This window comes from Cupressus sempervirens, chromosome 3 (genome assembly GCF_028749045.1).
Source record: "Cupressus sempervirens isolate cs-2001-9-10 chromosome 3, ASM2874904v1, whole genome shotgun sequence".
Lineage (NCBI taxonomy): Eukaryota > Viridiplantae > Streptophyta > Pinopsida > Cupressales > Cupressaceae > Cupressus > Cupressus sempervirens.
The window spans coordinates 1,085,903,517-1,085,918,809 of NC_143120.1; the positions used below are offsets into that span (position 1 = coordinate 1,085,903,517).

A 15,293-nucleotide genomic window follows, 5' to 3' on the forward strand; every position below is an offset into this window, starting at 1 on the left:
ACTTGTTAGCAAGAATTGGGTCAATGCTTTGGATTAAATACATTTTGAAATCGTTATCTAGATTGATTTCATTAGCTAGGTTTTAAATTGCCTATATCTATTATCTAGAGTGAAAGCATTTTGAAATCTTTGTTTTTGATGTGCATTTAGGTCATTGAGATGGATCTTGCTAATGATCCAAGATTCATGGACTCATTGCTAGGAAGAATAGAATCATTCTTTCAATTGTAGCTTCTATTGTCACCCATGCAATATACATTGTAGCATCTGCACAATAAGCTAGATGAAAGAGGCGTAAGTGCATAAGAGATGAAATTCTATTTTATAAGCATATTATCCATTCAAATGAGAAAAAATTGTCATGATCAAATTCACATGAGTAGGAGAGCTTTCTTTCGTCTAGTGCAAATTCTAAGGAGAAATGGAAGCATTAAAGATATGATAAATCTATTGTTAGAAGAAAAACTGGTGATGTTCCTCCATATGCTTGGCCACAATTTGAGGAATCGTAAGATTGCCTGTAACTTTAGTCACTCAAGAGAGACAATAAGTTGACACTTCCACAAGGTATTAAGAGCTATATTATCACTACATGTTGAATATTTGATACCTGTTGCTCCAACTACTCCTAAAATTCTTGGGAAGAACCATTTTGATCCCTACTTCAAGGTGATTTTCCTACTGGCACATATTTGATTTGTTGACCTTAACTTGTATGAGGGAAAAGTTAATTATAGATTTTGTTTTCGTAGGATTGTATTGGAGCAATTGATGGAACTCATATACTTGTTACTATCAATGTGGACATACAAGCTAAATATCATGATAGGAAAGGCAACCTGTCACAAAATGTTATGGGTGTGTGTTCCTTTGATTATAATTTCCAATACATTCTTGCTAGTTGGGAAGGGTCAGTTATAGATAATCGTGTTCTTGCTTCTTCTCTCTTGAGATTGGAACCACTAATAGTTCCTCATGGTATGTGGAATCATCTTATATATAGTGAAGTTTACAATCAATGTGGAGAGGTTATAACAATATACTTTATATGTGCATTTGTGTAGGAAATTGTTTTTTGATTGGTGTTGGATATCCAAATGTACTGAGATTTCTTGTGTCATGTCCCCTTTTTAGTGACATGTCATTTTCAGTGAATTTGCCTATCATGGACTCTCGTAGGTAGATGATTTTGGTGAGAGATTCATTATGATGATTATTTGGAGATTGGATGGTCTATTTTGCTCTTGGAGAGATGGGGTTTATCATATTTTTATTTTATGTGTTATGCGGGGCCAAAATATTATAATTTTGAGTTGAGTTGCACTTTTTATTTTATAAAGTTACTTTTTATATAAAAGTGCATTATAAAGGAATTTCATAAGAATATTTTATGGGTACTTCTAGAAGTTCTAAGTGGCTTCTTAGGGAAGTGAATAAATAGAGTGCTTGGCCTGTCATTTGGACATCCTATGACTTGAGTTTACACTACTTTTCTCTTTGAGCATTTGTGGCACCATCTTGGTCTGCAGATTGTCATTCGATCATTAGGAATGAAGTCTCCAAAGGATTTGCATAACTAAGGAGGTGAAATATCCTTTTAAGGGTTGCACTTTGGAAGTGGTATTTAGCTACTTCAAGTTGGGCTTATTTGGACATTTCAAGCAGGGTTTGATTTTCAGCCTGGATATACATTTTTGCTCATATCTCACTGTTGGCTGGGAGTTTGATTTTTATTTTCTGGGAGAATTTTCCTTGGAGCCTGGTGATTATTTCCATAGCATTTTTGGCACCTTTCAGCCCAGCATTTATTTTTGCTAGGTGTTGTACCAGTCCATACATGTACAGTTGTACCTACAGGCTGTATAGTCAGCAAGTTTGAAGGCAGGTTGGAGTTGCATTTTCATCATTTCATCTTTGGCATTCAATCTCTAGCATTTTCTCAATCTAGGTTCTTTCATTTTAGTTTGTAGTTGCATTCAGCCAGTGAGGGTTTGTTTGTAATGTGCCATGTTGTAATGCTCTGAGTTGAAAATTTCATATCATATGTAAAAGCATTTGGTCATCATTGAATAAATATATTAGCACTATTTTACATCAGCTATTTGAGTAGATTTGTTGCATACCAATTTCCTTTATTCAACATTTTACTTTCAGCAGTGTATTTAGTTTGCATGTCAAGTGTTTGACAAAATTTCACAGTTCAATATTAGTGATTATTAGTGGCCTATTACCAAGGGCCATTACATCTTTCCCTTTACCGATGTATGCTCTACCACCTAAAGGAGTTCTCTAGATAAAATTTGATAAGCACTCGATAGGAATTATTTAATCACTGACACTCCCCACTTAGGAATACAATTGAGCATACATTTGGAATTTTGAAGCAACATTTTCCTATCTCAAGGCATGCAACATCTTATGCAATCATGACATAGACAAAGGTTGTATTAGCATGTTGCATATTGCACAACTTCGTTACAGTATAAGACAACATTCCATTTGAAGTTGAAATTAAAGAGGATGATGAGTGTGAGGGGGTAAATGTACCAATACTTGAGACATATGGGATGAGTCAACAGGATAGAGATGATTGGGGGAGTTTTTGAGATAAAATAACATAGAGGATGTGACAGGACTATAGATCTTGAGAATAGTTGTACTTGAAATATATTGTACTTGAGATACATTTTGTTGCATAATATATATTGCAAAATATTTATGACATTAGCTTCACACTTGGATGGTGTTTGAATAGCTTGAATGAATGATATAAATGAATGGAACAACATATTTTAATGGAACTACCATTATTTGGTGCATGCCCATACTTTTTTATAGCCCATATTTTGGCATAGGTTAATGGTGTTAAAGATTTTGATTTGCCTTCATTTGAAATGTGTTTTAAAGTTCTTCCATTACTCAACTTCTTGAAGTTTTAGCTGAAATCTGCTTGATTGAATGCTTGGACTAGTATCAACAATGGTGGGTGCTTCAACATAGGTGCTTTGTTCAAACAATTGGGTAGATATTCCATGGCTAAATTTGCATAAGGTCCACTCACATTTATGTTCATTTGCTACTCTAATATTGCAGGTTGTGTTGGATATACATTTGTGTTATTATTGCCTTGCTTGTGTTCCAATAGTTTTTAATAAATCATTATCAATTCTCTCTGGCAATTGGGATCCAATGATAGACCATCTACACCAAATACAAGTCTTAGATCTTATGATATATCTGCTAATCCCTATATATGGATGAGTCAACATAGGTTTATTTTCTCTCTTCTATTATGGGTTTTGTGATTTGTGGTTCATACCTACATCCAATACTAATATATAAGCCACAAATGATGTTGTCTTCTTCTTATGAGAATCCTCCATAATTGATATTTGGTCTCAAGTAATTTAACCATCTGAGTCTACAACTCTTTCCACACCTTTTCAAGCTTGGGTCAAAAAATATCAACCAACGCAACAAAAGGATGCTAACAATACCCATATTTCAACCAAGAAAATAATAGAGATATCTAATATAGTTACAATTACTAATAAACTCCAGAGATGAGAAAACATTACGAATAACACCCTCAATGTCTACATTCAATATTCCATTCCCATCTAAAATAGAATCTCAGAACCCTAATGTAGAAAAAACTAGTACCAATAATAGATCACAACCAATCTAGATGGTGCAATGAACATTGATATAATTTCCATGAAAGTAGGCAACACAATTGCAAAGTTCAATCTCAAAGGACATGCAATTAAAACCTAGATATGATAGATAGTACTTGCAAACCCTAACCACTAGGAAAACAAATCCTTGAATCTCTTTTGTATTTATAAGATACTTTATCCCATCCTCCTTGAACACAGGAAACTAACAAAATAGATGATTGGGAAACCCTAATGACTATAACAAATCCTTAGATCACTCTTACGTAATCTCTAAATACTTTTACAAATTCTTGCATTAGTCTTACACATTAGATACTTTATCATACCCTTCTTAGATAACTTTGGTGGTAGACAACATGTTGTTGGGTCTGGACCATGTTTTTGAATGGACAAATTCTTGTGACAAACAAAGATTGTAAAATCCTATTTAACTCAAAATTAAACTATAAATATAAACACTTTGAAAAAAGAAAAGATTACAATAACCTTAACAAAAGTGCTAACTAGGTTAAATGTAATGATATAAGATCACAAATAAGAAATAATATCAGCATACGTGTTATAGCAGGTTGCATGTTGCAACTAGAAAGTTGAAACATACCATAGAGAATGTCAATTGAGATCCCTTAATCTCTTGACTAATGTATCCAAAGATTTCTTCTTGGCATTATGCCTTGAGTTTCTACCCCACAAACTTCCAAAAAGCCTTTTAGATGCATCTCTAAATTTCTCATAAATCATTGCAACTAAAGCATTGTAATGTTTCTCCTTTACAACAAGATTAATGAAACTCTTCGAGCTAGTTGCTTAATAAAAGATTTACCAACTGTCACGCTTATACCAAGCAATTCTTCAAACTTATAGCACCCTCTAGCTCACTCAAGCCATTACTTTGGAATCTATCATCTACAAAGGAATCTAGCACTTTCAAATCACTATCAATACCAAGGACTGCATTCATGTTGAATTGCTTGACATTGTCCTACAAAAATGTAGCCACAATGTGATCTAATATGTACTTCAAAAATCACTCCTACCTTATTCAATGCATCAAAAGGTAATATTTGTTGTGTTGTAGACAATAGAGTCTCTAGGTAAATTATAACCTCATTCAAACACTCATTTTTATTTTGTGGAACTTCATCAGGGACCTAGTTGATGTTTTATGTAAACAAAATGAACTCCTCCACCTTAGACTTGACAAGCTTGAGCATTGCTTCATGCAAAACATCTTGTGAGTTCTTCAAGCCTAATCAAGCAACAAATGCAACTTGAGACCTTTCTGTTGAACAAATGGGAATTCCACAAAGATGAGTTGCATACTACATAAAAAAATCACAAGCTCTCTTCAAAACTATCATATTGGTAGCAATTTTCATAGCATGAGATACCCCCAATGTGGAAATATTTATCAACTTGAGGAGAGTTTTATTCAAAACATTAACCAAAAGCTTGTCCATATACTTCTTCTCAATGTCATAGAAGTACATGTGACCACCATATTGTTGGTATGTTTGCCATTGTGCCAAAATCTTGAGCTACCAATAGACATCACAAACACCAAACTTACCCAGATCCATGAGAGGCAGTTAAGCCATGTCGTGAACCCCGAAGGAGATGCTGACCACTAAGTCAAAAATCAGCCCCTCAGCACAAATTAAGAATTCCACACCGATGAAATGAAGGAGACCTCCCAAGATTTGAACCTGTGACCCAAGGCTTTGATACCAATTATTGGTATGTTTATCATTGCACCAAAAGTTTGAGCTATCAATGAACATCACAAAAACCAAACTTACCCAGATCCATGAGAGGCAGTTAAGCCATATCGCGAACCCTGAAGGAGGTGCTAACCACCAAGTCAACACATATGATAGATAACTAATCAAATCCTCTATGAATGATCTTGTAATGTGATAACAATCAAGTATAGTTGCAAAAAATGGAGCAATATAGGGGAATGCAGGCATGATGTTTGATGTTTGTAGATAGAATGCTAACACATTCATATTTTACTCATATTTCTTTTTCATCACCACCTGCTCATACTTGTCATTCTCCATAAGATCATTTATCTATTTTCTACATTCATTTAGAAGAAGCTCATGATATTTTTCTTTGTTCTTGTCCAAAGCATTTAGCAGGGGATCTACTTGGTAACCATACCTTCTCAAAGTTGCACCAAGTAGAGTAACATAATCCTTGATAAGGAGAAGATGGCTCTCAACCTCCATCCATGCTCGAACTATTTTTTCAAAAATAGAACTCATCTTTGCAACAACCATGTCCCATATCATTTTTACCTAGATAGGGGAGACCATTCCTCTTGCTGTCCTTAGAATACAATCCTCAACTACAAAAAATCCAGCAATCTGTGCAAAGAAAATTTGATGGGATTCAATGAAGGGTTGCATCAAAGAGATTTGCAAATCTGAATTTAGTTGAAGTTGTCGATTCTTAAAATAGTAATCTTAGAGCTATTCTTGGAGACCAAGGCAAGTGTGTATATGATATTCCCTATAAACTGGAGTAAGACCAATTTTCAAAAGAGAATCATCCTCATCAATATCCTCTGTATCTAAAGCATATATCTAGTCCCTAACAACTGATTTTCTCTGTTCCTCTTATTGCCTTTTCCTATCTTGAAGCTCCTCTTCCCTTTGTTGAGCAAAAGAAGCTTGCCCAATTGCTAGCTAGTAGATTTCCTTAGCAGTAATCCTAATTGTTATCATTCATTACATATTGATTACATTCCATACACAATTCCATGGCTTGTTTGTAATAATTTTCCTTAGGGAAATATTCACCCAAGACCAAGAAGCACAATAACTATCACAAATAGACCAATAGAGTATGATCAGAATAACAATATGATATTCAATTCAATGTATAGTAGACTAGAGGTGCCTGAATATAAAGGCCTCTAAGATGCATCTAGAATGCCTAGGAGTTAGCAACATGATAAGTCTTACAACCAAGCACATGTCCACCAGGTGTGGGTTATCCTCCATTAAGAACAAAAGTTAGTGTAATGATGAGAGGATAAGCCTACAAAGGTGTAGCACATACAATTATGTTGTAGACACCATGTGCTAAAATAATAGTGTGAACAACTATGTTGTCTACATGATGACTTAGTTATTTATGCAAACTCTAGTGTTGTAGACACCATGTGCTAAATTAGAGTTCCTTACTCCGGTGTTGTCAACATGACAACTCAAATGAGTATGTAAACTCCTAGATGTCTAACCTAAGAAATAATAAAATAATGCATTTATCCTAAGTAAACTTAAGTAAAGCATAAATAATAATTATTTACAGTAACACCCCCCTTAAGTGCAACTTAGGGGAATGCACTTAAGCTCACAAAAGCTATGATGAAATGCATAATGGGTCTTGGCTACGAGGCCATGTTAGGTACCCAAGTACAATGCAATGAAATCTCTTTGGAAACAGAGAAAGAGGGAAAACCTCATGGGAAAAACCCTCCCCCAAAAAGAGAGATATGTACAATATAGAAGAGAAGGATCATGTGACCCCCGTGGTGAAAAATCCTTCATCCCCTAGAGATCTCACAAATAAATATACTTGACCTCTGTGAAGAGCTTGGTGAAGATGTCAACTACCTACTGCTTAGTAAGACAATACTGCAGTGCGATGACCTGCTCATGGATCAACTCTCTGATGTAGTGCATATGAACCTCAATGTGTTTGGTGCACTAATGTTGCACTGGATGTTTCAAGATTTCAATAGCACTCTAGTTATTGCAAAAAATGATGGTGGGTTTAGGTAGGTCAAATCCAAACTCTTTTAGAATTTGTTGTAGCCAAATAGCCTTTCTTGCTGCATTCACAGCTCCTCGATACTCAGCCTCAGTCCATGAGAGAGCAATGGCGTTTTGTTTTTTACTCTACCAAAAAATGGGGCTGGAACCAAGATGAAACACATATCCTAAAGTAGACTTGCAAGAATCAATATCTCCTACATAGTCAGAGTTTGTATATCCCACTAACTGAAGTCATGTACCAGTTGCATAATGTATCCCATGCGAATGTGTATCTTGGATATAGTGTAAGATTCACTTGGTTGCCTTCCAATGAAGTTCATGTGGCTCTTGCATGAAGCAAGAAACCATGCCAACTACAAATGAGATGTCAGGGCATGTATGTGTCAAGTAGATAAGGCTTCCAACCAACTGTCTATACAAAGTTGCATCAACAAGTAAAGTGGAACACTTTATTTCTAACCTAACACACAAAAGGAATGGGGTAGGTGTAGCCTTGTAGTCACTCATGTGAAACTGAGCTAGAAGATCAAGAGCACACCTATGCTATGATAGTGTCCCCGAGGAAGACTCATGTATCTCGATACCAAGAAAATAGTGTAGTAGACCCAAGTCTGTCATCAAAAACCTATCCTACAAAGTAGCCTTTACGCAAAAACTTATCCTACAAAGTAGCCTTTACGCTATCAATAATGGATGTTGTGCTCCCTGTAATGATCAGATCATCAACATAAAGCATAAGAAGCAAATGTGAATCATCCCTTTGAAGAATGTAGACATTTAGATCAAAATGACATCTAGTGAACCCTACTAAGAGAACAAAAGGAATCCATCTTGGAGTACCAAGCTCTAGGAGCTTGTTTAAGTCCATAGATAGACTTGTTTAATTTGTAAACCAAGGAAGTATCCTATATGAATCCTTGTGGTTGCTCCATAAATATCTCTTCATGAAGATCCCCATTCAAAAATGTGTTTCTTACATTCATCTAATGAACAACACATTTTTGAGTTGCTGCTATAGCGAGTGTCAAATGAATGGAATCCATCTTTTCCACTGGTGCAAAGGTCTCAATGTAATCAATACTTAGTACCTGAGAACAACCTTTTGCAACAAGGTGAGCCTTATGTTTATCAACACTTCCATCCGCTGTGAATTTGGTCTGATAGATCCACTTACATTGAACCAATTTTCTTCCCTTAGGAAGAGAGACTAAGTCCCATGTTTCATTTCTTATAAGAGAGTTATACTCTTCCTTCATTGCTTTATCCCATTCTAGAACATCGGATGATTCTTTAAATGATTGTGGATATGAAGCAACTGCAATATAAGCATGTGTGAATGAGTTGTGGTGTGATCTTGTCCTCCTTGTATCAGAAGGATTTCCTGCCAATGGTCATGTGGCATCCAATGTCTACTTGGCCCATCTAGGTCTAGTGGAAGAAGATGTAGTAGGAGTATCCTCAACTTCAACTATTTGATGCCTTTGTTTTGGTCGAGGATGCACATCTTCCAAGTCACTATTTTCACTATCACTCTCTTCAATGATGGAGGAAGAAGGAGGAGTTGAAGAATAAAAACTTGGACTTCTTTATTCAAAATGGACACTCCTCTCATAGAATATGTCATGTGTCTCTGGATCCATCAACTTGTAGGTTTTATGTGAGTTTGCATATCCAACAAAAATGCAAGGTTTTCTTTGAGCTTCTAATGTCTTGCATTTTTGTGGAGGAATTCTGGCCCATGCTGGACAACCAAAGACTCTGAAGTGCTTAACTATAGGTTTCCTGCCAGTCCATGCTTCAAAAAGAGTTACACCATTCAAAACTTTGTGAGGACTTCTATTCTGAATATAGTTAGCACAATTCATCACTTCTTCCCAAAAGATTTGATCAAGAGACTTGTTTTGTAGAATGCAAGTGGCCATCTCTTTGAGAGTTCTATTTTTCCTTTCAGGAACACCATTTTGTTGTGGCATATATGGTAGTGAATGCTAAAGGTCAATGCCGTCTTGAGTGCAAAATTCTATTAGTCTTGTGTTGACATACTCCCCCCATTATTTGTTCGAAGAACTTTAATGACTTTCCCTAACTGTTTTTCCACTTGAGCCTTGAAGTTGAGAATTTTTTCAAACACTTCACTCTTGTGAGCCATAAAGAAAACCCAAGTAAAGCAAGAGTAGTCATCTATGAAGGTAAGTGCATAGTGTGACTTTCCAAATGATGGCACTAGAAATGGGCCCGCCACATCACTATGAACCAATTCAAGAACACATTGTGCTCTCTAAGACTTCCCATTTTCATACAATTTTTTTGGATGTTTTCCAAGTGAACAACTTGAACAAACACCTTCTACAAACTGAACTTGAGGTAGACCATTAACCATTTCCTTATTGCTAAGCTACTGAAGATATCTATAGTTGAGATGTCCAAATCTCTCATGCCACATTTTACTTTCTACATTTGAATGTAATAACAAGGCTTGTGCATTTGATGTAGGCACAAAGGAGGAGAAAATACAAAGCCTTGAATCATGATTGGCTTCTCCTATTGTGATCATAGAGTCATCCTTAATGCTTTTCACTACTACTAAATCAAGAAGAAATTCAACCTTATTTCCATCTCCATAATGAGTCATTTGTTAGACAGAAAGAAGGTTGGAGGTAAGATTGGGAACATACAGAACTTCCTTGAATGCTTCATTGTTCATTTCAATTTCACCTTTATCGCCAACTTCCATCTTAGTATCATCACCAACAAAGATATGTGGTACCTCAGAATGTGTCATGGAAGAAAAATCTCACTTTGACGAACCCATATGATGTGTGGCACCTGAAGTAATGATCCAATCTCCCTTACTAACAGTGTTTGTCAATAAAGCATGCCCTTTCCCTTATAATCTAAGAATGAAGTTCCTTTGTCCTTATAAGCATTAGGCATTAGAACATTGTGTTTCTTCATGATATGCTTCAACTCATCAATTTCCTTATGATAACACTGATGTTCTTCATGACCCATCCTTTTACAATAAGCACACTTTTTCTTCTCCTGATTAGAGTCCCCCTTTTTGTTTGTATTTGAGGAAGACTTGCCTTGTTGATTGGATGTCGGTGTTGTCTTTTCTGTATCCTCTTGTTTGTTGTTCTTCCACTTCTTCTTCTTGCCATTTCCTTTGTTTGAACTTTGACTAGCTGAATTTTGAGAACCCTCATTATTAGCCACCAATTCCTTAGACTTAATTGACTTGAGAATTCCCATTGATTGCAACTTAGCTTGTTCTTCTTCTAACAGTTGAGCATAATCATGAAAAGTGATTTTCTTATAGGCAACCCCTAGTCTAGTCTTTATGGTGTTGTAGGAAGAAACAAATGTGGAGTACTCAGATGGCAACTTATTATGAATGAGATAGATCAACCTATCATCTTTCATAGGACTACCACAATCATCTAGCTTTGTTCTTAATTCATTCACCTTAATAATAAAATCGTATATAGAACCAAAGGTTTTAGGATCTAGGGAGACAAGCTGATCTTCAATTTTATAAACATCCTCCTTGGTTACTTTACCATATAGGTTTTTGAGGGCATCCCAAGTTTCCTTGGATGTATTATACTTCGTGATCTGATAGAAGATCTTGTCTTCAACCCCCATCCTATTATCACCTAGGGCTTTCCTATCTACTTGTTCCCAAGCAAGAATCTCACTTTTAGATACTTGATCATTTGTAGGTTTAAGAAGGGAACCATCTACATATTGAGAAACTTCATTATGCATTAATTGACACCACATTTTAATAGACCATGTAGCATAGTTATGTGGTGTTAATTTTGGAAACTTAAGATTTTCCATAATGCAAGAAATGAAAGATAACAACAGAAAAAGGGGAACACAACACCAAGAGACACACCCCTTGTTCACTCAATCAAGAAACCCCCCCAAATGAAAGATTTTGGCACTTTATACTTAGTGTGATTACAATAGTCACTTGCTAAATTTGGCCTTATTAGTCTTCTGATTTTTTGTTTACAACCTCCTTTTGGAGTCCAAATCTGAAACTAAGCAATGTACAACAATTTTGAAGCAATACAATACAAAGAAAGGACCTAATCTAAAAGTAGTATTTTTATCCACACAAGCCTATAACCTGATTGCAAATCTGGAAAGTAGACAAAAAATTATTCACTTTCAAAAAAATGAAACCTGATTTGGAGTCCAGATGAGCCCGTACGGAGTGTTCAAATGAAGTTGAAAAATGCAAGATTAGAGAGGTACAATAACCAAAAAATGCAATTTCTGACAAATCTGTGGACAAAAACTAGAAAATAACTACACCTCTAAAATTTTTAGGAAATTTTACCCAAAATTTAAAATAATTGCACTTGATTTAGAGCCCAGATGACTGAGATATGACCTCCCAAATTCAAACTATCAAATCAAAACTAAATCTGGAGAGGGGTCTGATCAGCAAACTATGAGGCTAAATTTGATGTCCAAGCAGTCGCCACAATAGTTCAATTTTTCCTCCAGATGATGATCAAATGATCATCAATTTTAACACAGCAAAATGCTTACGTCAGCAAAAAATGGGTCACCTGGTAATGTGGCAGATGATGTCACAATGATGTCAGTAATGTACAGATTGTACAGATGCTAAGCTGGTAGGTATAGTTGCTTGCATGGCTTAGAGGTGGTTGTTGACATGTTTGTCATACATGGTAGACTACTAAGATGACGTGGATAGGCCACGTGTCTTCACTGACTGGGCTTCATAACTAAGGTGACATCTGTGTTGTGGCTGAGGTGGCACTAACCGTGTACAAGGCTGCTGAGTTGGAGGGACCACGTGTCAGATCGATGGGAGGCCAAGTGGAATTCCACATGGTAGGATGTACAGTGATGCCAGAGGAAAGACTACCAACAGGAGTTTGTTTGATGGTCGGTGGTGATCAGAGTCTCTGTTAGAGCAGGGGGTGTTCATTGTTGTCGAAAAAGGAGCCTTCAACGTCACTGAGGAGGATTTAACATCCACTAGAGAAGATTAATCGACCGTCAGTTTGTGGGTAATATCCCACATTCGTAACACTAAGACACCTGCAGTGCTTATAAAAATAGGGCCGCATGAAGAAGACAAACTGAAGCTGAGCCATTAGATAATGTAAGGTTCCCCTCGATAGGTATGAGGGCTGGATTTGATATAAATTTTAGAAATGTTAAAGTAGCTGCTATTTGTTGAGAAATTTTAGATATATATTGACCACTCAAAAATTATGAAGGAATATTCTGCCAATTACAGTAAATATTCTCTACGGGGATCGGGATTTCACCACCTAGTTCTTGCAAAAAAAAATTCTTTGCAGGCCTAATAGGTTGGAAAAATATTTTGAAAAAATGCAAAAAAATGTCGATGGAAATTGTAGAGAAAAAAAATGCAAATCTAAATCAAAATAAATTGCAGATCTAATAGATTATACCATACTTGCAAATCAAGCCTTCGAGTGCTAGTTTGCAAATTTTTTTTGTCTCAAATTTGACTATTGCCCACTATAGGAAAATTTATAGTTGATTTTCACCGAATCAATGCTCCGAACGCAATGGTGAGGTCCGCTTTGGCTCTCGATGCTCCTAATATCTACGGATACTCTGGATCTGGATCAAGGTGTCCTTAGAGAGGTGAAGCAAGATTGGTCTCCAATGGCTATGAAATGACGCTCCTATGGCTTTGATACCATGTAAGAATTTTCCTTAGGGCAATATTCACCCAAGACCAAGAAGCACAATAACTAGCACAAATAGATCAACACAGTATGATCAGAATAACAATATGATATTCAATTAAATGTATAGTACACTAGAGGTGCTTGAATATAAAGGCCTCTAAGATGCATTTAGAATGCCTAGGAGTTAGCAACATGATAAGTCTTACAATCGGGCACATGTCCACCAGGTGTGGGTTATCCTCCATTAAGCATAGGAGTTAGTGTGATGATGAGAGGATAAGCCTACAAAGGTGTAGCAAGTACAATTATGTTGTAGACACCATGTGCTAAAATAATAGTGTGAACAATTACGTTGTCTACATGATGACTCAGTTGTTTATGCAAACTCTAGTGTTGTAGACACCATGTGCTAAATTAGAGTTGCTTACTCTAGTGTTGTCAACATGACAACTCAAATGAGTACACAAACTCCTAGGTGTCTAACCTAAGAAATAATAAAATAATGCATTTATCCTAAGTAAACTTTAAGTAAAGCGTAAATAATAATTATTTATACTAACATTGTTGACATATCTTGGATGATTTCATTGCCTCAGTTAAGTTCTTCTTTACTGTATATGATTCTGGGAGCTCTTCAAGTTTAACAAGGAGGGCATTACCCACCTCTTGAAGCTTGTTACAATTTTCTTCAACCAACCCATTTTTCAATTCATCCACGTCTACCAAAACCCCATGAAGTTCATCCACAACATTGCTGTCATTTCTATAATTTATCATAACCTCCTTAAATAGCTTAAGGATAGATTCAAAGATGACAATTTCACAATATACAACATGAAAAACACCAAAAATAATGATGATAAGGATGTGCACAACTTCATTTCCTATATTTTTGCAAATAGGCTTTGTACCTTCCATCATTTCAAATAGACATTGCTACATATTTATCTCCACATGTCTACCTTTGACTATAATCAATACCCTTGAATTTTGACTAATATTTTGTATCATAACTTAGTTTTACTCTACTTTTGATCAACTATGAATGATTGTGTCATGTTTCTTTTTTCTTTCCTCTTGTTTGTTCTTATTTATAATCTAATGACGTTTGCAACATATCAAATTTCTACTTTTGTTGGATTTCTGGTTTTCTTCAATAGCATGGATAGAGAGGTGCAAGCTAGCATAGTTCCTTCTTCAAATAGGGTTGTATGGTCAAGAGAAATGGAACACAATTTCCTTGACTTGCTCCATGAGCAAGTCACACTAGGTATAAAGGTTAAGGCAGATTCAAAAAAGAAGCTTGGACCGCCATTGGGTGATGCTTCAATGAATAATTAAAGCTTAATTTAAGTAGGGATAATTTAAAAAATAAACTCAAAACTTGGAAGATGGCATTTCAAATCATGAAAGATTTGATAAACACAATCAGATTTGCTTGGAATTGAACTATACAATGCATGGATGCTGAAGATAGTGTTTGGAATGAACTGTTGAAGGTAAAATGCTATTTGAAATTCATTTGATTTAAGTATAATTTTATCTTGTAAAGCCAACATTGAAAGACAAATAACCATTTCATTCATTTTTCCAACATGTAGAGGGTCTACAAAAGGCAACCATTCCATTACTATAATGAGTTATCCTTTATTGTGGGCAATGACATTGTAGAAGGCACTATAATTGCCACACCTCATGAAATTGAAGAAGGGGACATAATGGATGAGGCCCTCGATCTCAACGATGATGGGGATTTTAATATAGTAGTTGATATTAATAATAATATTGACAATGACTTTGTCCAATCTAACCAATCATCTGCAACTACCAGACAAAGAAATTCTTCATCCTCATCAAGGAAGGGAAAGAAGAAGAAGGCAAGCATGGTTGGCTCAATGGATATCATTTTTGAAGCCTTGAATAAGATCCAAGAGGGCATGCCAAAGCCTTACATTATCAAAGTGGATAAGAGGATTTTGATTTAGTTATAAAGAAAATGTATGATGCCCTCAGAACCATTCCTAGGCTTAGTGAAGATACAATGATAAGGGCATATGGTACATTTTTGGTTGAAATTGTAAGAGAAAAAAGCTTTTTAAGAATGATTGACTCGG

At 35.7% G+C, this 15,293-nt stretch overlaps 1 pseudogene; it reads right to left on the reverse strand.

Annotated features, from left to right (window-relative positions):
• Nucleotides 1-4,292: 4,292 nt before the first annotated feature.
• On the reverse strand, nt 4,293-6,412 carry LOC149570545 (exocyst complex component SEC15A pseudogene; annotated as a pseudogene).
• Between the last annotated feature and the right edge of the window lie 8,881 nt (nt 6,413-15,293).